This window comes from Lates calcarifer, unplaced genomic scaffold (assembly GCF_001640805.2).
Source record: "Lates calcarifer isolate ASB-BC8 unplaced genomic scaffold, TLL_Latcal_v3 _unitig_5368_quiver_784, whole genome shotgun sequence".
NCBI classification, from domain to species: Eukaryota; Metazoa; Chordata; class Actinopteri; family Centropomidae; genus Lates; species Lates calcarifer.
This window is the reverse complement of record NW_026117473.1, coordinates 1-21,459: the sequence shown is the minus strand read 5'-3', so window position 1 is coordinate 21,459 and position 21,459 is coordinate 1. Positions and strand designations below refer to the sequence as shown.

General features: G+C 43.9%; 1 long non-coding RNA gene across 1 annotated transcript; it reads right to left on the bottom strand.

Moving 5' to 3' along the window:
• Window positions 1–6,812: 6,812 nt before the first annotated feature.
• On the bottom strand, window positions 6,813–7,557 carry LOC127140883 (uncharacterized). Its single transcript, XR_007811385.1, has 3 exons — window positions 7,380–7,557; window positions 7,118–7,250; window positions 6,813–6,977 (listed from the first exon to the last, which is right to left on the bottom strand). It is a non-coding gene; the product is annotated as an uncharacterized LOC127140883 (long non-coding RNA).
• Window positions 7,558–21,459: the final 13,902 nt, after the last annotated feature.

Genomic DNA, 21,459 nt, shown 5'->3' with positions numbered 1-21,459 from the left:
ACGACAGCTCTCCTCTTAAAGATCTTTGCACTTGGTATGGTGCTAGGAAATTATTTTGTGACTTTGTGTTAATTTGAGAGGCTGAAATAACCTTTAAGAACCTTATGATGTTTTACACACACTGACCTAGTATTCTACCTTTACTGAGAAACAGAGAAACTGTCCACAAATCATCCTTAGATACAGGTTATGAATTTTATTGAATATAATTTTAGCAAGGGCAAAGCATACAGCATAATCATATATAAAAAGTAAAATATTATAATCAATCTCACAATAAAAATTAGAATAGTTCTGGAATGAGTAACTGGTCACTAGGATGGGTGAATAATTTGGAAAGAGAGATGGAGGGGTTTGCAGCTTGGCCTTAGCTGACCGATCCTCTTTTCAGGCCAGACCCGTGAGGGGTGAGTCTCCTGACTCCGTTCCAGAGGACCCTGCCCAATTCACAGTTCCTCTCTTTAGGCCTGGCGAACTAAGAAATCTTCGGAGAACAAATCCTTTACTGCAGTGGCTGAAAATGATAATAATCCTTTTTGAAACTCTTCTTGCCTTGAATCTTCTTAGTAGCAAATAGTCTCCGAGATTCCTTTGTTCTAAGTGAAGAAAAGTTTGCAGATTCCAGCTCTCTTGATGATGGCTGAGGAGGGGTCTTCTTTAGGTGATGATCCACCGATGGTCAATGAAGAGTCCGAATAAGTTGTCTGGTACATCACCTTTTATCTAGTTTTGGCCAGCTCTCCAACCCTCCCTCTCTGACTTCCTTTACCAAACTATTTTCGACAATGCCAGCTCCGGCAACCCTGTCGCAATCTCTCAGGTCCGGTGCTGTCCGTTATGTTGCAATCCTTTCTGGCTTCAAATCTTTACCAATAGTGACCGCACCCATTCTACATACCGCTTCTTTCAATTATTCTTATTGTTAGCTACCATTAACACAATTAATCATTACATTCAATAATACCATTAGTACAGTCATTCTTCATCTTTTACTCTTTGAATTATAATCACTGTTTAAATCACAAATCATAATTTTCATACTCTCATACCATTCTTACAACGCTTTACCAACTTCTCTTTTTGCTAAGACCAAACAGGCACTGGTACTTTCCAGTCATGTCACAATCCTGCCATTGCTTAATCACAGTTTCGTATGATTTTCCATTCATTTCATTCATACACACACAATACATTGATTACAATGCTTCACATTATATTGATTAATGTTTTTAAAAGATTAATCAAAACTGCGCATCTTACTACCATGGGGAGAATCTAGCATTAGATCCTTTCTTTTGGCATCGGGAGTGGGTAGATCTCAACCTTTCTTGACAACCTATGTGGTGTGGAGACAGTTTGTAGCAGGATTTTGACAGAAAAGTAAGTCAAGAGTTTGATAAACAGCACAGACATCAGAGATCAGCTGATCACAATCACCTGTTTGTGTCCAACTGCACTCACAGGTTGCCATAGCAATGTCAAGGTCTCAGCCTCTACAGAGTCAGATTTTGCTCTGCACACCTCTTGAACTCCTCCTAATAATTCAAAAACCATAACTCCTATCGATAAAATCTGGTGACTACCAGCGCCGGGAGACTTTACTGAACACAGATGTGTTATTTGTGTAGATAAAGTGAAAAATGACCACAGTGTGGCAGTTTAAAAACTGACCTGGTTTGGATAATGTCTGAGGAGACCCAATATGGAGATGAATGGAGCAGTTGAGGGCTCCTCTTGGTGATCAGAGGCTGCTACCTCAAAAACCATAAATCCTATGGCTTAGGGAGTCACACTGTGTGACAGAGCACGAAATTATCTACAATTTGAGGAATAAATTGTGTGTGAGAAGTGAAAGGTGTGGGCAGGAGAAGAGATGAAGCACAAAAATTTCAGAAAAAGTTGAAGGCCTGAAAGCTAGAGTGGATGACCTCACTGCTGACATCACCCACTCTAGCCAGCGCAATACACACCCTGCCAGAAAACACCCCCCACCCCCCCACCCCCCCGAATGGCACCATGGCAAGTGGTTGCTGGGCAAAAGTTAGTGAGCCAACTGTGATTGGCTAATCAGAATGGCCTACCCTGAGCCAGTTTTTCTGTCAGTCATGTTGTCCTCTTCTAGCAGGACAAAAAATAGCATCTTTAAGGTACATCATCACAAGTGTTACTAATGAAATGTAGTGGAGTAGAAAGCAGCATAAAGTAGTACCTCACCATTGTACTTAAGGACAGTACTTTGTTACTTTCCACCCCTGTTGAAATTCAGTTATAGGAGTTATGTAGACTTGCTTTGTGTGTCCAAAGGTTCACCAAATCCCCACAGTGTGACTGTTTGAACAGATTTCTATCCCCAAGTAATACAACAACAAGAACACACACACAGGTTTGCACAGGTATACTTGTCAGGACATTGCACTGACTTCCATTTATTGTGAACAAAATTTGCTACTAAACTAAATTTCTGTGCTCAAATAACCCAGCACCTGGGATGTCTCACACTGTCATATTCTATTATTATAGGCATCCCAGGTACCTTTAATCATGTTTTATAATAGTCTTTCATTACCTTTCATTCATTGTCTGAAGAGCCAACTGAAGCTGTCATCATTCTGCTAGGATTAAAAAACACTGTAGTAGAAAAAAACTGTATCTAATATTAACCAATATGCTTACACATTGAATAACTGTTTAAATAGATAAATATTCCATTAGCAAATAAATAAATGATAGGCTGTATCAACCAGTCAATCAGAAGCCTAAATAAAAATCACCCACTCACCTGTATGACCTTTTTCTGTGTATTTATCATTTCAGAATGGCCTTAAAGAAACTGTGGTATATTTAATGGTGATGATGTGAAGATGATGAAGAGAAGATCTCCATTGACACTGTCTTGCTTGCATATAAAAGTTTATTGCAAAGACGTCCAGCATCAAAACAAGCTCTGCAGTAGCCTGTGAGAGGATCCGAGCCAATATGGATCTCTCTCCCAACAGCTCTCAACATCAGTATATATATATATGTTAGTCGTCTTTACGATTTATAGCGAGACATTGGGCTCTCACTCAATGACCTCACTTTTCCAAGAAACAGAGAGAAGGGAGGAAAGGCCCTCTCCCTGTCCCTTATATGTATATGTTCATGGCTACTAACCTAAACATGAACCCAAAGAATAGAAAGACATACATGGAGCTTCAGGCATTCCAAGAGAGTAAAAACCATATATGGAACGTCAGACACTACAAAACGTTTGTGGACGGTGCCAGAGACACATATATATTCTAAACCACCACCCATCCACCTTTTTGTGGTGGTAAAGGTGGAGCAGGCGAAGGTCCTGTCTTGGACCTTCCATGAAAACACTGCAAAAGCTGCAGTGACCAAAAAAAATGCTGTGGTGGCCGTCACAGATGGGGCCTCCACAGCCAAGTTCACAGTGTTTGAGGAGTTGGCCCCCAAGGTTTCTGAGGGAAACTCCTATATAATCAGGGGATATACACTTAGAGGCACCTCTCCTCCTTACATAATAAATATAACAAAGGACACTCTGTTTTTCCACTCTACAAATATCAGTGTGTCTGAGAAACTCTAGAGGGAGGCAGAGGCTCTGTTAGCACCAGCATCGCTGCTGACCCCCCTGAGGGCCTGCAGTAACCAACAGGAGCTTCTCACTGTTGAAGGAGAAGTTGTGGAGGTCAGTTAATTCTCTAATTTCTCTCTTCTGTTCTAAGAAACTGGCAATGACGCCATCAATTCATAATTTTGCATCAGCAAGGCCACTCTCAAAGGGAAATAAGCAAACAAATAGGATACTAAAGATGAAAAGTAAACATTTGCCTCTGGAGGGAGCAGGCCGTGGAGCTGACCCCACAACTTGGGGAGCACCTGAGACTGACCCATCTCAAACTCAAGGTCTCAGGTTATGGGATTCAGGTCCATTCAACCACATATACAAAGCTTGAGGTACAGTATAACACAATGAAAAGGCTTAATTCATTTCACAAATCACGTCAGTGCACCAGAGATAACCTACAGGCTTATGAAAGAAATCAGTGACTTTTTATTTCCCATATGCACTTAACCTTAAAGCTACTAAACTAAATGTTTTTAAATTGACAGGAAACAACTTTTTTTTCTAATTGTTGTGTCTTAAATGAAATGAAATAATGACAATGGTGGAAAGACAACAGTCTTCCTTAATGTTAGGGAGAGATTTTGGTTGTGGTAACAGGTGACCAATGTATCTGATAAGATGATAGCTCATGTTCTTTTCCTCTCAACAGGAGGTCAAAGCCAGTGCTGACTCAGTCACTGTTGTTGGTGTGACAGAGGAGCAGCCAGGCATGTCCACCCTCTTGACGGAGGAGGGAAACGTGGTGAGGGTGGAACATGGCCTGTGGGAGCCATTCGATGCCATACTCAGGACTGGAAAAATCTGTGTTAGTCTTACTAGAGAGGGGAGAAAGGTCACAAAAATTTGTGCTGTTGAGGACAAATGAAGGATGCTTCTTCTTTTCATTGTTGGTTGTTGTTTGTTTGTTTGTTGTCATTAGTATATAGTGTTTGTAAAAAATGATTTAGTTCCTTATTTAGTTATTAGTTGGTTCAATTTGTGATTCTAAATAAAAAATGTATTTTCTCTTTCATTGTTCAAATATTTTTCTTGTCTCACAAAATGATCTCATGTTTATGACTGACTGTCCAAACAAGCAGCATAGTTTGCTGAAGTCATTTTTATCTGTAAAAGATTACTATCAAATGTATTTCATTCTGAGTCAACAAAATTATATTGCCATGTGCACAAAGAAGAGAAAAATGAGGTGTGACGTGTGAGCATCATTGGGATTAGACCCCATTATTATGTCATCATATTTGAAAGGGGATGAGGCTGTGTTTGGTATAGGAAACCCCCCAGGGTCTAGACACTGGTGGTGGTGATGAGATGAAGAAAATACTGAACATCTGAATGTGATGATGAAATTATAATGTGTTGTCATATTTCTAGGCTTTTTCTAACATGATTTAAATTCATCATGTTGTGCTGTTGACTGTTTAGTTTACTACACACTCAAATGACTTAACATACAATCATAACTACCAGAATAGCCTTACAATCTGTCATGATAAAAACCCAGTTGGATGTTAATACATTGTGTTAATGTTGTTTAACTTCAAAAAATGAATTAATACCCATATGTACATTTTAACACATTTATTTATTCACTCATCAATATTTATCACTATTCAATATTCAAATCATATCACACCAGTATTTAGTATTACTAAGATGCTGCTAAGTGCAATCGCGCACTGGGGACGGCTCATCGCAATTTGCATACAGAAAACTACCAGACAAGGGCTGCGTAGCTGGCACGGTGCGGCCTCAGTTTTCAGTGGTGATTAACACACGTGTGTAAAGAACTGACAATACACACTCACTCACTTATTCTCAGGTTACCTGAACATTTCTGCAGTTGCTTTTCTCTGGCTGCACTATAATAATTTCTTAACTAATTAGCATAAACTAGAGAGAGAGCCGTCCAGACCACCAGTGGTGCTTCTCTAGCACAGACAATGATAGCTGACCAGAACTTCTTGTACAGGCCATAAGTGAGGATGTAGCTAAATGTAGCTTGAACTTAAGTTTCATGCATCTAAACTGGAAAACTGGTTAAAGTTAATATAAATAGAGAAGGGCTGTCAGTAGCCATCATACCCAGCAGTTGGTACCAGCGGCCGAGCTTGGAAAGTAGGTCTCAATACAGAAGTGAGAGAAGAGTTTCACAGGTTGATTGTATTTTTAACCGCTGTTCTCAGTGCTTTACTATGTATGTGTGAAGAGGAGAGGTGACTTTTTGATGAATATTTTTAATAATCCAAAAACATCCTGATTTTTAAAGCAGCAATTATGTAGCAAATAACAGTTATTAATCTAAATTTGAAGGAGCAGTTGTAGCAGAAACAGTAATAAATGACAGTTTATCACTAGAATATACAAACATTCTTACAAATTATATCATATCTCACGCATGACCCTTTTTATTAAGTAACTTGAAATCTCTAAATAATAAGATATGCCACAAAAATGGCTGCAACAGAATATGGAGTCCAGTAGTCATCCGTAGTGTTTGAACTTGACTTTTGTAAGGCAGGGCTGAACAACGTATGTTACCATCAGTCATCATCTGTGTAGGCATCTCTCTGTCACTCATTCTATGAAGGTGTTATAGTAGGCACAAAGCCCAAATCATACTGTGTGGGTTAAAAACTGCAGTGAGGATTCATGAGTAAATATCAAATGAATGCAGCGTGACAGGATAGGGCAACAACAAATGTAACATATTTTATGCTCATAAACAGATGAAAGGTGACACATTTGTGAACCCAGAGCTTTTGACATTAGAACATGGAGTACATGGTGTCTTTTGTTGGACAGCACTGATCTCAGTGGTTTCTACACAGAATTGTTCAGCCTTACCACCAAAGGCTTCTCACACAGTGGTTAGACTTGATCTAATGTGCTAACCCTAACCCTAACCCTCTCCTCCAGGTTAATTAGTTGACGTGCCTGTGGCACCTGAACTAATTGACCTGTTTTCCCTCTCTATCTGTTCTCTTTATCTATTGATGAAGAGACAGGTGGGCGGTTGGGGGGGTGGGAGGAAAGGAAATGAAATGAAAAAGGAATAAATTCTTATGAGATACAGAATAAACATATCTCAGTTGGGTAGAGGTCACAGTCCAAAAGATCCTTTAAACTGCAGAGCTGTTTTCAGAGACACAGTCATTCTGTCCAGGGTTCATAGTTCTGTCATGATGCTCTTCAGTCAGTTGTTGGCACAAACCAAAACTGTCAACAGAGCACAGTGTCAGCATGAAGATGGACTGACCTTTGACCTTTCCAGTGGCTGTAGAGCTTCTGCTTTCAGTCATCTGGTCAGTGTCAGTGAACATGGAGGACACAGAGGTGCAGAGACCTTAAAGAGAAAAACAGTGGGAAACTTTCTTTCTGACATTTCTTTAGTTGTAAATGCAAACTGCATGCACCAACAGTGTTTCTGTTGTTCTGATCATCAGGAGATTTGGTATGGCAGGAGTAGGAGAATAAAACTGCTACCTTTAACACGTGTTGGAGGACGAGCTTGATGTTGCAGAGAGGAAGCACACAGTGCCATCTCACATAGTTCACTAGCTTGTGGAGCTGTGCAGTGGTCTCTACTGTGAAGTGGAGAATCACAGTGAAGGAAGACCTGAAGGAAGAAGTTCATGTACATAACTTTATTAAACTCCTAACTGTAACATAAAAGTCAAGATCAACAATATTACTGTAATATGAACAGATGAATGAAGTACTGTTATATGACAAAAACCAACCATACCTTCTGCTCTGTTGTGAGGAAGCCTGAGCACTGAGGAGGAACAGGGTCTCTGTGTGGTCCAGCACTGATGACTCTGCTGTTGATCAACAGTCAGGATGGTGCTGTGATGACTGGTCTGTGGCAGGATGATGTCTTGGCTGTAGTCAGCTGATCCAGTGTCTGAGAGTCACAGAGAAGGTGAGGCAAAGGTTTGCAGGAGTTCTCTCATCGTCTGCTTTGAAGAATGACTGGGACTGGCAGGAAGTAGAACATGTTTCTGTGTGGTCCAGTACTGATGGGTCCACCTCAGACTGACAGTTAAGATGGTGTTGTGGTGTGTGTGGTCAGTGGCAGCAGGATGACGTGGTTGATTTGAGCTGATCCTCACGATGCTGGAGGAGATGTGGTGAAGGCTGATAATGTGTGTTCACAGAGGACACAGGAGAACTGTGTCTTTGTCCAGGGGAAAAGAAAAGTTATCAAAGCTGCAGTCTCTAGCTATAGTCCATCCACATTGGGTGGATGGAAATGTGGGGTATCAGCTGGTAGGTATCAGAAAGTGTGTGTTACGTTGAGAAGTTAGTTTGTCTTTGTGTTGTGTTTTTTCTTGCTTTTTCTCTCTGTTCCCCCTTCCCTTTTTTCTGTTTGGTTGCAGAGCTGGTGTGTTGCTAGGGGTGTGGCTGTCTCCTCCTGCTGGCTGATTACACACACCTGTTTCCACTCCGCTCATTCTCCCTTCGCCTTCTTAAGCCCGGCCTTCACCCCAGCCCTTTGCCAGAGTATTCCTTGCTGTATCCGGTGTGCAAGCTCTCAGCGCAACCTGTGTTTGGATTCTCCTGTTCTCTGTGGCTACCTGTGTTCTCCAGTGGCAGCTTTTTCTGTTCCTCGTGTCCTCAGAACTTTCTTTAGTCAGCCAGTCGCCTGCCACGCTGTCTGCCTATTGTTCCTGTGTTTTCATCTGTGCCTTATTAAAGAGCCTTCTGTTGGAACTACCTGTGTGTGTTCTCTGCATTGGGGTCCCATACTAGAGCACATAACAGAATACTCTGGCCAAGCATGGACCCCGCAGAGATTGAGAGGGTGAAACTCGCTCTCACCTCTCAAGGAGCACGGGTGGGCCAACATGAGGATGCTCTGAGGGATATTACGGACAAGCTGCTCCACCTGGCCTCCAGCATGACCCAACTCGACGCCCGTCTGGACCAGGTCTCCACGCAGCTTACCTCTCTGGCGGCTCCTGTTCCCTCTCCGGCTCCACCGGTCCATCCTCCAGCCCCTACTACTTCTCCTACCCTGCCCAGCCTTCCTCGTGAGCCCTTTATCCCCACTCCGGTCAGGTATTCAGGAGAAGTAGGGTCTTGTAGTCAGTTTCTCCACCAGTGTTCATTAGTTTTTGACCAGCAACCCTTATCCTACTCTACCGACAGGTCCAAGATTGCTTTTGTTAGCAGCTTACTTTCAGGGAAGGCGTCAGCATGGGCCGTAGCTAACACAGCTAATGCTAACTCACCTGCTTGGCAAACCTACCATTCTTTTTGCTGTGAGTTCGGTAGAGTTTTCGACCACCCACTCCGGGGCAAGGAAGCTGGTAACCGGCTACTCTCCCTACGTCAGGGATCCCTCACTGTACCTGCTTATTCAGTAGATTTCCGCATTCTCGCTGCCGAGTGTGGGTGGGATGAAGGGGCTTTACAAGGGTTATTTCTGCGAGGGCTCAGTGAGGAACTCAAAGATGAACTTGCTTCTCGGGATGAGACCTCTTCTCTGGAGGAGCTAATCTCCTTGGCTATCCGTTTGGACAATCGCCTTAGCGAGAGACGCAGGGAAAGGGCAGTCAGAATTAGGGCCCCTTCCCTTCGATCAAAGTCCCCTCGACCCTCGGGTCCCATGGTACCTTGCCCTCCTCCGGAGCCACCTTCTGCCTGTACATCTCCCCCAGCTGCCTCATCCTCCCCCTGCAGAGAGGAGCCAATGCAGTTGGGGAGGATGAGACTCACCCCCACTGAACGTCAACGCCGCTTTCTCCAGAGACTGTGCCTCTACTGTGGTGGTGAGGGTCATGTCCTTGCTCTCTGTCCCTTACGACCAAAAGATTTGGCTCATCAACCACTAGGGGAGCGTTGGTGAGCTGAACTTCTGCTGTTCCCCCATCCTCCAAACGTTTTTCTCTGAAAGGGACTGTTTCCTGGTCTAAAGAGGGCATTCCTCTCCCTGTCCTAGTGGACTCTGGTTCGGACGACAATTTCATAGACTCTGGTATTGTTTCCCGTTTTGACATCCCCTCGGAACCCCTTCCTGAACCTAAGGACGTTTTTGCCCTCGATGGTCGCTTTCTGGCCCATGTCACTCTCCGAACTATTCCTGTGTCCCTGCTCCTCTCTGGCAATCATCGAGAAGATATTTCTTTTTTCATAATCCCCTCACCATCTTCTTCTTTGGTTTTAGGCCTTCCCTGGCTCAAGCTCCACAACCCACACATAGACTGGTCCACTCTATCCATTGCTAATTGGAGTTTATTTTGTCACTCCCACTGTCTCCACTCGGCCATTCCCACCACCATCTCAGCTCCTGGAACCCCTAAACCCATAGATCTTTCCTCAGTTCCCCAGCAGTATCATGACCTCCAGGAGGTGTTCAGCAGGGACCGGGCTCAATCTCTGCCTCCTCATAGACCTTATGACTGCAGTATTGATCTGCTCCCTGGAGCCCCCTATCCATCCAGCAAGCTCTATAACCTCTCCAAGCCTGAAAGGGAGGCTATGGAGACCTACATCTCTGACTCTCTGGCAGCAGGTCTCATCCGTCCTTCCTCTTCGCCCTTGGGAGCATTTTTTTTTTTGTAGAAAAGAAGGACAAGACTCTTCGGCCCTGTGTAGACTACAGGGGACTTAATGAGATCACTGTAAAGAATAAGTACCCTCTTCCCCTGATCGATTCTGCCTTCGCTTCCCTCCACCAGGCCACCATCTTCACCAAGTTGGATCTACGTAATGCATACCACTTGGTGCGGATAAAGGAGGGGGATGAATGGAAGACCGGATTCAACACTCCTCTCGGTCATTTTGAGTACCTTGTCATGCCTTTTGGGTTAACCAACGCACCTGCTGTCTTCCAATGTTTCATTAACGATGTCCTCCGTGATATGCTCAACCGGTTTGTTTTTGTCTACCTTGATGACATTTTGATTTTCTCCCGCACCCCTGATGAACATGTACAACACGTCCGGCTAGTGTTGCGAAGACTTTTGGAGAACCGTCTTTTTGTTAAAGCTGAGAAGTGTGAGTTTCATGTCCCCTCAGTCAGTTTTCTGGGCTTTGTGGTGGAAAAGGGGCAGGTCAGGTCTGACCCTGCCAAGATTAAGGCAGTGGTTGAATGGCCCACTCCCACCGACAGGAAGCAGCTACAGCGGTATCTTGGGTTCGCTAATTTCTACCGCAGATTCATTCGCGATTACAGTAGAGTGGCTGCACCTCTTACTAAGTTAACCTCTGTCAAATCACCTTTTGTTTGGTCCCCTGTGGCTGAGGCCGCTTTTGCTAAGTTAAAGAGTTTATTTTCCTCTGCTCCCGTGTTGTGTCACCCTGATCCCTCTGTCCAGTTTGTTGTAGAGGTTGATGCCTCGGACTCTGGTGTGGGAGCGGTCCTGTCCCAACGGTCCACCTCTGACCAGAAACTCCACCCCTGTGCGTTCTTCTCCCGCCGTCTCACAACTGCGGAGAGGAACTATGATGTGGGGAATCGCGAGTTGCTGGCAGTGGTGCTGGCCCTCCAGGAGTGGAGGCACTGGCTGGAGGGTTCTACTCACCCTTTTATTGTTTGGACTGACCACAAGAACCTGTCTTACCTCCGTTCTGCCCGCAGACTCAACTCCTGTCAGGCTCGGTGGGCTTTGTTCCTGGGCCGATTTAACTTCACCCTCACCTACCGGCCAGGCTCCAGGAACGCCAAGCCTGATGCCCTCTCTCGCCAGTTCTCTTCCCCCGTTGAAGGTCCTGCGGTGGACACCATTCTGCCTTCCTCCTGTGTGGTGGGAGCTGCCAGGTGGGAGATTGAGCAGCTGGTCCAGGAGGCCCTGTCTGATCATCCTACCCTGGAGGGTGGTCCTCCCAACCGCCTGTTTGTCCCAGAGCCTGTCCGTTCCCCTGTGCTCCAGTGGGGGCACTCCTCCAAGGTGGCATGCCATCCTGGGTTTCATCGGACCCTGGCTTTGCTTCGTCAGCGTTTCTGGTGGCCCTCCATGTCCGCTGACACCAAGGAGTTCGTCTCTGCCTGCTCAGTCTGTGCCCGGAACAAGTCTTCTCATCGTGCTCCTGCTGGTCTCCTACGCCCTCTTCCTATACCCCATCGTCCCTGGTCTCACATTGCCGTGGACTTCGTCACTGGACTGCCACCATCTGATGGTAACAACACCATTCTAACTGTTATTGACCGATTCTCCAAGTCTGTCCATTTTATCCCGCTCTCTAAACTTCCCTCTGCCCTAGAGACTGCTAATCTACTCATTCAGCATGTGTTCAGGCTTCATGGAATCCCCCAGGACATCGTCTCCGACAGATGACCTCAGTTTTCCTCCAGAGTTTGGCAGGCTTTTTGCTGAGCTGTGGGGGCTACAGCCAGTCTCTCCTCTGGTTACCATCCCCAGACGAATGGCCAGACTGAGCGGGCCAACCAGGATCTGGAGGCAGCCCTTCGCTGTGTTGCCTCTAACCACCCAGTCTCCTGGTCTTCCCACCTTCCCTGGATCGAATACGCTCACAACTCCCTGGTCAGCTCAGCCACAGGTATGTCTCCTTTTATGGCTGCTAATGGCTTTCAGCCTCCTCTCTTCCCTGCTCAGGAGACCGAAGTGGCAGTTCCCTCAGTGCAGGCGCACCTCCAGCGCGCCCGCCAAGTCTGGCGTGAAGCCCAAGCAGCTCTAGCCCATACTGCGGCTCGGAACCAGAGGTTGGCTGATCGTCACCGCACTCCTGCTCCCCTGTATCAACCCGGCCAGAAGGTCTGGCTTTCCACCCATGATCTTCCTCTCAGGTCTGACTCCCGCAAACTCTCCCCCAGATACATCGGCCCATATCCTATCAACCGCATCATCAACCCCAGTGTGGTGAGACTCCAGTTGCCCCCCTCCCTCAATTGTCTTTTCATGTCTCCCTGCTCAAGCCTGTCTCCACCAGTCCTCTGTGCCCTCCGGCCGAACCCCCTCCACCCCCCCGGATCATCGATGACCACCCTGCGTTCACTGTCCGGCAGCTGTTGGATGTGCGGAAGCGGGGTCGGGGCTTTCAATACCTGGTGGACTGGGAGGGGTACGGGCCAGAGGAACGTTCCTGGATCACTCGCTCACTCATCCTGGACCCTGAACTCATTAATGACTTTTACACCAGGCATCCCGACAAGCCTGGTAGGCCGCCAGGAGGCGTCCGTTGAGGGGGGGGTACTGTTATGGTTTGGGTTAGTTTGTCTTTGTGTTGTGTTTTTTCTTGCTTTTTCTCTCTGTTCCCCCTTCCCTTTTTTCTGTTTGGTTGCAGAGCTGGTGTGTTGCTAGGGGTGTGGCTGTCTCCTCCTGCTGGCTGATTACACACACCTGTTTCCACTCTGCTCGTTCTCCCTTCGCCTTCTTAAGCCCGGCCTTCACCCCAGCCCTTTGCCCTTTGGGTTCTCCTGTTCTCTGTGGCTACCTGTGTTCTCCAGTGGCAGCTTTTTCTGTTCCTCATGTCTTCAGAACTTTCTTTAGTCAGCCAGTCGCCTGCCATGCTGTCTGCCTATTGTTCCTGTGTTTTCATCGGTGCCTTATTAAAGAGCCTTCTGTTGGAACTACCTGTGTGTGTTCTCTGCATTGGGGTCCCATACTAGAGCACATAACACTTCACTTGCCATTAATGTGAATAAAAGGGCAATCGCTGCCTTCCATTGTTTCATTGTCAACAGACCTGGACTGAAGCAAGTAAGTGGTTATGTTCTCTGTACGTTTGAATACATTAAACTATATTGCAATAACACTTTGTTGTGGCTTCTGCTCACGCTTGAGCCTTAAAAAGATGAATTAACTCGGGCACTTTTTCTTTCAAACATTTCTGGCTTAGCATGTGTGTGTGATGTCAGTAGGTCAAAGTTAAAATATTTACCATTTAATATGAATAAATACGTGTAAAGGTAATCTGAGTGGCTTTATTCTAAATAAATGTCATCCAGTGACATGAATAACTATCATTTCAGAATGGCATTGAGAAATACACTGTGGAGCATCCCTACAACTCCATACTGCAAACCCCCGCCGCTGCACGTATGTGCAGTAAAGACCAGACTGCACAAAAGAGCTCTAGGGTGGCTCTTTCAAGAAAACTCGGTCAAAGCAGCCTCCACCAAGACCAACCTGATAGCTGCATTAAGCGATGGTCAATCAGTTAAGAAAGTAACAATTTTTGAGGAACTAAGCCACAAAATCCAAGAGGGAAACTCTTATATCTTAAAAGACTATGAGCTACAGAGAGACGCTCCGCCTTACAATATAAGTATTAACAAAAAGACACAGATTTTTAGAAGCTCCCCTGTGGCCATCTCGGAGAAGCTGAGGAAGGAGGCAGAGGCTCCGTCGGCGCTGACGCCCCTGAGCTCATGTAAAGAAGCTCAGGGGCTCATCACTGTAGAGGGAGAAGTTGTAGAGGTAAGTTTAATAGTTAACTATATTTCGAGTGAATTGATTAGAACTCGTTATAAAATGTGCAATTTATGCAAATCCACCTTTTTTTTTTCCAGCACTCCGTTATCACCCGAGTCCAGGTCGGAAGAGAGTGGATTCCTGTGCGAAGGTTGACCCTGCAGCAGGTAAGCGCTCGAATCAAATTACAAAAGGGGAGGGAGCAAGCCCACTTTGTCGTTATACAATAAAAATAAAAATAAAAAAATCTGAGACGTTTTACCCTTAATGCATAATATTAGCTGACTGGCATATCAAATGAATTCCTGTAGCTGCAGCTTTGCAGTATATTTATCTGTCGTTGTTATGGTTAAAGTAGAATACATAATCTGATACTCTGTTATCTTCTGAAGGACCAAACGAGACAAGGCCTCACACTGTGGAGGGAGGCTGCAGCGGATTCAGCCCCCCAGCTCGGAGACAACGTCAGGTTCACGCACCTGAAGGTGAAGTCATCTGACTATGGACTGCAGCTGCACTCCACCACCTACACAGCCTTTGAGGTATGTCAGTTTCTTAGACAATCATTAGTCATTTTCAATTAGACTACTTACTCCACTCAGTGTTTTCAAATTGACAGGAAATAACTTAAATTTTCATAGTCATCATTAAACTAACAAAACATGTTTATGCAGTCAGCAGGACGAGATGTGAGATTTTTTTTTTGCTTATGTTAATATTCCTGCTTTGACGTACATAAAACGAAATACTAAGTCTTGCCTGTCTTTATTTTTTGATTGTGAAAAGATGTAGATGTAAGTGGTAACATGTCTGAGGAAAAACAGGCTTTAACAATATCTGTTTCTCTCCACAGAGAACCAAAGCCACAGCCATGGCTGTGAAGGTGTCGGGCGTCATGGACGGATGTGCGGGCATCCTCACGCTTCTCCTCGACGACGGCACGATGTTGGAGCTCGAAGAGGCTCTGTGGGTCCCATTTGATGAGGAGCTGAAAAAGGGGCCGGTGAGCGTAAATGTCACAACACTGGGGAAGAGTGTTGTGGAAATTGGGGCGGAAACAGAGGAGCTATGAAGATGCCCGCACGTCCCCCCCTCTTATTTATTTTGTATGCTCAGCAACTTATGTTAAACTTTGTTTAAATAAAGCTGTTTTTTTCCCATCATTCTTGAGTGACTGTCTTATATCCTGAAGTCATATTTTCCACAAACTGAAAGCAAGCACTATAGTTTTGCAAAGGTTGAAATTCTATCTGCTTAATACAAATGTCTGAAGACACTTGAAATGTGTTGGTTAAGACACTCAGTCAATGGGCCAAGAATAACTTCTATATTACATCTTGTCATGTTTGACGTGCGGTTCACTGTCGCTACTTCAGAGTTTTGAGCGCTACTTTTCAAGTCCCAAATCTCACAAGTTGAATACCAAATAGAGTTACTAATGTATTAGTGTTAGAATGCCTCTTCCAAAATGAAATGACTCAAATGCACATTGTGACATGGTTATCAATACTCATCACATTACAGCAGTCACCTGTACACAGTACCTAGTAAAAGCAGCTCCAGTGTTTGAAACTGGCAGCCACCAATGACAAAGCTGGAGCCACGGGCAGGAGGCGGGAGTGGAGCTGAGGCAAGGTCACGTTTTGTCAGCTGGAGCCAATCGCAGACCGGGGACGGCACATCCAAATTTGCATACAGGAAACTACCAGACAAAGGTCCCGTAAGCAGCATGGCGCTTTTCTTAATTTTTGCATTGTATCACACCAGTATTGTTCTGAAGAAAGTTTCACTCACTGAGAAACTAGCAGTTGCAAGTTGCTTTTGAATTTGATTTCATAGTGGCACATCTTTTCATTAAGGCAAGCAAGATGGTGCAGTGAGAGCAGCAGCTCTTGAGTGTTAGTGTTGTTTTTCAGTCAAGAATTTCCCTCATGGGATCAATAAAGTATATATACCTTGCCTCTTCTGCTTGTAACATATTTTTGTGCTTCAGCTCTTGTTCCCTGCCCACACCTTTTACTTCTCATACACAATGTATACCTCTACTGTATACATTGTTGTACTCTGTCACACAGTATGCGTACTGAAGCAGTTGGACTCAGTTTTTCAGGCAACAACCTCTTAGCACAAAGACAACTCCTCAACCAATCCACTGACCTCACTGCAAGCTGATCTGGTCCACTTTTGAGAAAAGGCACAAACCAGGCCAGTTTTTAAACTGCCATACTGTGGTCATTTTTCACTTTATCTACACAAATGACACGTCTGTGTTCAGTAAAGTCTCTCGGTACTGGTAGTTATCATATTTTATCAATACGATGTACGTTTTTTGAATTATTAGGAGGAGTTCAAGAGGTGCGCAGAGCAAAATCTGACACAGTAGAGGCTGAGACCTTGATATTGCTATGGCAACCTGTGAGTGCAGTTGGACTCAAACAGGTGACTGTGATCAGCTGATCTCTGATGTCTGTGCTGTTTATCAAACTCTTCTGTCAAAATCCTGCTACAGACTGTCTCCACAGCACATAGAAGACATGGATTCACACACAGTTCAACAGTTTTCACTTCAAACAGGTTTTAGAGCAGTTTTAATTAGGAGTAACTTTCAGTTGGTGATAGAAAACACACCAAGACACACTTCATACTTCTTTCTCTCCATTTTAACTGTTTGAGTCAAACCCTTGGCAGCTGATTTTACCTTTCAACTGTTTCTACCTCTTTTACATTTTGACTTCCAACTTTTGATCCTGCATTTAGCTGTTTTTCCTTTCTGCTTCCACCCCTGTTTGGGTTGTAACTGCTCCTACATACTTTCTGCTACAGAAACCATTCAACTATCAAAAGGTTTCAACTATTAACCTTTTTACATTCATGCTTATTCAATTCTCTTCAACTCTTTATGCTTTTTAAAATGTTCAACTTTGTCTACAATTTTGCTATTCAAATGAATGCTTCAGCTGTTGGTTTTAATTTTCAGCTTCTGCATCTGCCCTTTTCTCTGATAATTTCAGCCATTTTAAACTTCTACAATTACTTTTGCCTTTCAAATTTTAACTTTTTCTTCTGCATTTCAACAATAATTTCAGCCTTTCAACTTTTTCTTCTATAATTCATCAATTTCAGCATTTTAACTTTTTGTTCTGCATTTTAACAGTAATTTCAGCCATTTTAAGCATTGCTTCAGCGATTCATTCAGCTCTCAGCATTCAAACACATTTTCCACAGGAAATGCATTTTCTAGATTAAACATTGTCATTTGATGTGATATCCAGTGTCCTGTATGGGACATCAAAGCAAATTGGATAAAACATCAAAAGACAGTGGAAAGAACATCAAAGGCATGTTTGAAGAAACATCAAAGGAAACTGATTGGATATCAAAGGACAGTGAAAAAAACATCAAAGGAAACTGGATGAGACATCAAAGGAAACTGGATAGACATGAAAGACATGAAATCATGAAATCACAGTGGATAAAACATCAAAGGAAAATTGTAGAAACATCAAAGGACAGTGGACAGAATATCAAAGGACAATGGATAAAACATCAAAGTACACTGGATAGGACATGTAAGGACACTGGAAATAACATGACAGAAAACTGGATGGACATCAAATGACAGTGGAAAAAACATCAAATGCATTTTGAAGAAACATCAAAGCAAAATGGTTGGACATCAAAGGACACTGGATGGGATATCAAAGGACACTGGAAAAAACATGACAGGAAATTGGATGGACATCAAAGGACAGTGGAAAAAACATCAAATGCATGTTGAAGAAATATCAATGGAATCTGGTTCGACATCAAAGGACAGTGGAAAGAACATCAATAGAAAACTGAAGAAACATCAAAGGACACTGGATGGGAAATCAAAGTACAATGGATGGGACATGTAAGGACACTGGAAATAACATGACAGAAAACTGGATGGACATCAAATGACAGTGTAAAAAACATCAAATGCATTTTGAAGAAACATCAAAGGAAACTGGTTGGACATCAAAGGACACTGGATGGGACATCAAAGGACACTGTCAAAATTATCAAAGGAAACTTGATAGATATGAAAGCACAGTGGATAAAACATCAAAGGAAAATGAGTAGAAACATCAAAGGACACTGGATAAAACATCAAAGGACGCTGGATGGGACATCAAAGGACAATGTATATCACATCAAAGGAAACTGTCCAAAATATCAAAGGACACTGGATGGGAGACCAACGGACACTGGAAAAAACATCAATGGAAAATGGATAGACATCAAAGGACAGTGGAAAAAACATCAAAGGCATGTTGAAAAAAACAAAAAAACTGGATGGACATCAAAGGACATCAAAGTACACTGGATGGGACATCAAAGGACAATGTATGGGACTTCAAAGGACACTGGATAAAACATCAAAGGAAAATTTGGATGGACATCAAAGAACAGCGGAACAAACATCAAAGTCATGTTGAAGAAACATCAAAGGACAATGGATGAAACATCAAAGGAAATTGGATGGGACATCAAAGGACACTGGAAAAAACATGACAGGAAATCGGATGGACATCAAAGGACAGTGGAAAGAACATCAATGGAAAACTGAAGAAACATCAAAGGAAACGGGATAAAACATCAAAGGACACTGGATGGGAAATCAAAGTACCCTGGATGGGACATGTAAGGACACTGGAAATAACATGACAGAAAACTGGATGGACATCAAATGACAGTGTAAAAAACATCAAATGCATTTTGAAGAAACATCAAAGGAAACTGGTTGGACATCAAAGGACACTGGATGGGACATCAAAGGACACTGTCAAAATTATCAAAGGAAACTTGATAGATATGAAAGCACAGTGGATAAAACATCAAAGGAAAATGAGTAGAAACATCAAAGGACACTGGATAAAACATCAAAGGACGCTGGATGGGACATCAAAGGACACTGAAAAACTTCAAAGGAATCTGGATGGAGATCAAAGGACAGTGGAAATAACATCAAAGGCATATTGAAGAAACATCAAAGGATCAACATCAAACGAAACATCAATGGAAACTGGATAGACATGAAATTACTGTGGATAAAACATCAAAGGACACTGTGAAATACTTCAAAGGAATCTGGATGGAGATCAAAGGACAGTGGAAATAACATCAAAGGCATATTGAAGAAACATCAAAGGATCAACATCAAACGAAACATCAATGGAAACTGGATAGACATGAAATTACTGTGGATAAAACATCAAAGGACACTGTGAAATACTTCAAAGGAATCTGGATGGAGATCAAAGGACAGTGGAAATAACATCAAAGGCATGTTGAAGAAACATCAAAGGATCAACATCAAAGGAAACATCAAAGGATACTGGATAAGAAATCAAAGGACACTGGATGGGACATCAAAGGACACTGAAACAAACATCAAAGGGAAGGACAGTGGACAAAAGTGGACCAGCTGGGATTAAACACCTCACTGTGCAACTGGCTGCTGGACTTCCTGACGGGGAGACCTCAGGCAGTTCAGGTCGGCAGAAACACATTCAACACCACCACACTGAACATGGGAGCCCTCCAAGGATGTGTGCTGAGCCCCCTCCTCTTCACTCTGCTGACCCACGACTGCACACCGTCGCACAGCTCCAACCTCCTCGTCAAGTTCGCCGATGACACAACTGTGGTAGGTCTCATTAGCAACAAGGACGAGACAGATTACAGGAGCGAGGTGAGCCGCCTGGCCTTGTGGTGTGAACACAACAATCTCTCTCTGAACGTGGAGAAGACGAAGGAGATTGTTGTGGACTTCAGGAGAAGATGCCCCCAGCATGCCCCTTTGACCATCAATGGTGCTATGGTGGAGAGGGTGAGCAGCACCAAATTCCTGGGTGTGCACGTCACTGAGGACCTCTCCTGGACCACCAACACCACATCACTGGCCAAGAAAGCGAACCAGCGCCTCTACTTCCTCCGCAAACTGAGGAAAGCTAGAGCCCCGGCTCCCATCATGCACATCTTCTACAGAGGCACCATCGAGAGCGTCCTGACCAGCAGCATCACCGTGTGGTACGGCACCTGCTCCATGTCCTGCAGGAAGAACCTCCAGCGCATCGTGAGAGCAGCTGAGAAGATCGTCGGCGCTTCTCTCCCCTCCCTCCAAGACCTCTACACCTCTCGCCTCACCCGCAAAACCCTTTGCATTGCGAGAGACCCCACTCACCCGTCACACAGCCTCTTCAGCCTGCTGCCATCGGGGAGGAGACTGCAGAGCCTGCGGGCCAGGACCGGCAGACTGCGGGACAGCTTCGTCCACCAGGCTGTCAGGACGCTGAACTCTCTCCCTGCTCTGCCCCCCCCAACACACACACACACACCACCTGGACTCTGACTCTCTCCCTGCTCTGCCACCCCCCTCCACACACACACACACACAAACATCAAAGGAAACTGATTAGACATCAAAGGACAGTGAAAAAAACATCAAAGGAAACTGGATGAGACATCAAAGAAACTGGATAAGACATCAAAGGACAGTGGAAAAAACATCAAAGGCATTTTGAAGAAACATCAAAGGAAACTGATTAGACATCAAAGGACACTGGGAAAAACATGACAGGAAACTGGTTGGACATCAAAGGACAGTGGAAAAAACATCAAAAGAAAATTGAAGAAAAATCAAAGGACATTGTATAAAACATCAAAGGAAGCTGGATAGACATGAAAGCACATTGGATAAAACATAAAAGGAAAACTGACGAAACATTAAAGGAAAGTGGACAAAAGATGAAAGGACACTGGATGGGACATCAAAGGACACTGGAAAAAAACATGACAGGAAATTGGATGGACATCAAAGGACAGTGGAAAAAACATCAAAGGAAACTGGATGGGACATCAAAGTACACTGAATATCACATCAAATGACACTGTCCAAAATATCAACAGAAAGTGTATGGAACATCAAAGCAAACTGGATAAAACATCAAAGGACACTGAATGGGACATCAAAGGACAATGTATATCACATCAAAGGAAACTGTCCAAAATATCAAAGGACACTGGATGGGAGACCAACGGACACTGGAAAAAACATCAAATGAAACTGGATGGACATCAAAGGGCAGTGGAAAGATACATCAAAGGAAAATTGAAGAAACATCAAAGGACAGTGTAGAAAAGATCAAAGGACATGGGATAAAACATCAAAGGACACTGTCTAAAATGTCAAAGGACACTGGATGAGACTTCAAAGGACACTGGATAAAACATCAAAGGACAATGTATGGGACTTCAAAGGACACTGGATAAACCATCAAAGGATAATGAATGTGAAGTCAAAGTCCACTGGAAAAAACATAAAAGGACACTTGATGGGACATCAACGGACATTGAAAAAACATCAATGGAAAATGGATAGACATAAAAGGACAGTGGAAAAAACATCAAAGGCATGTT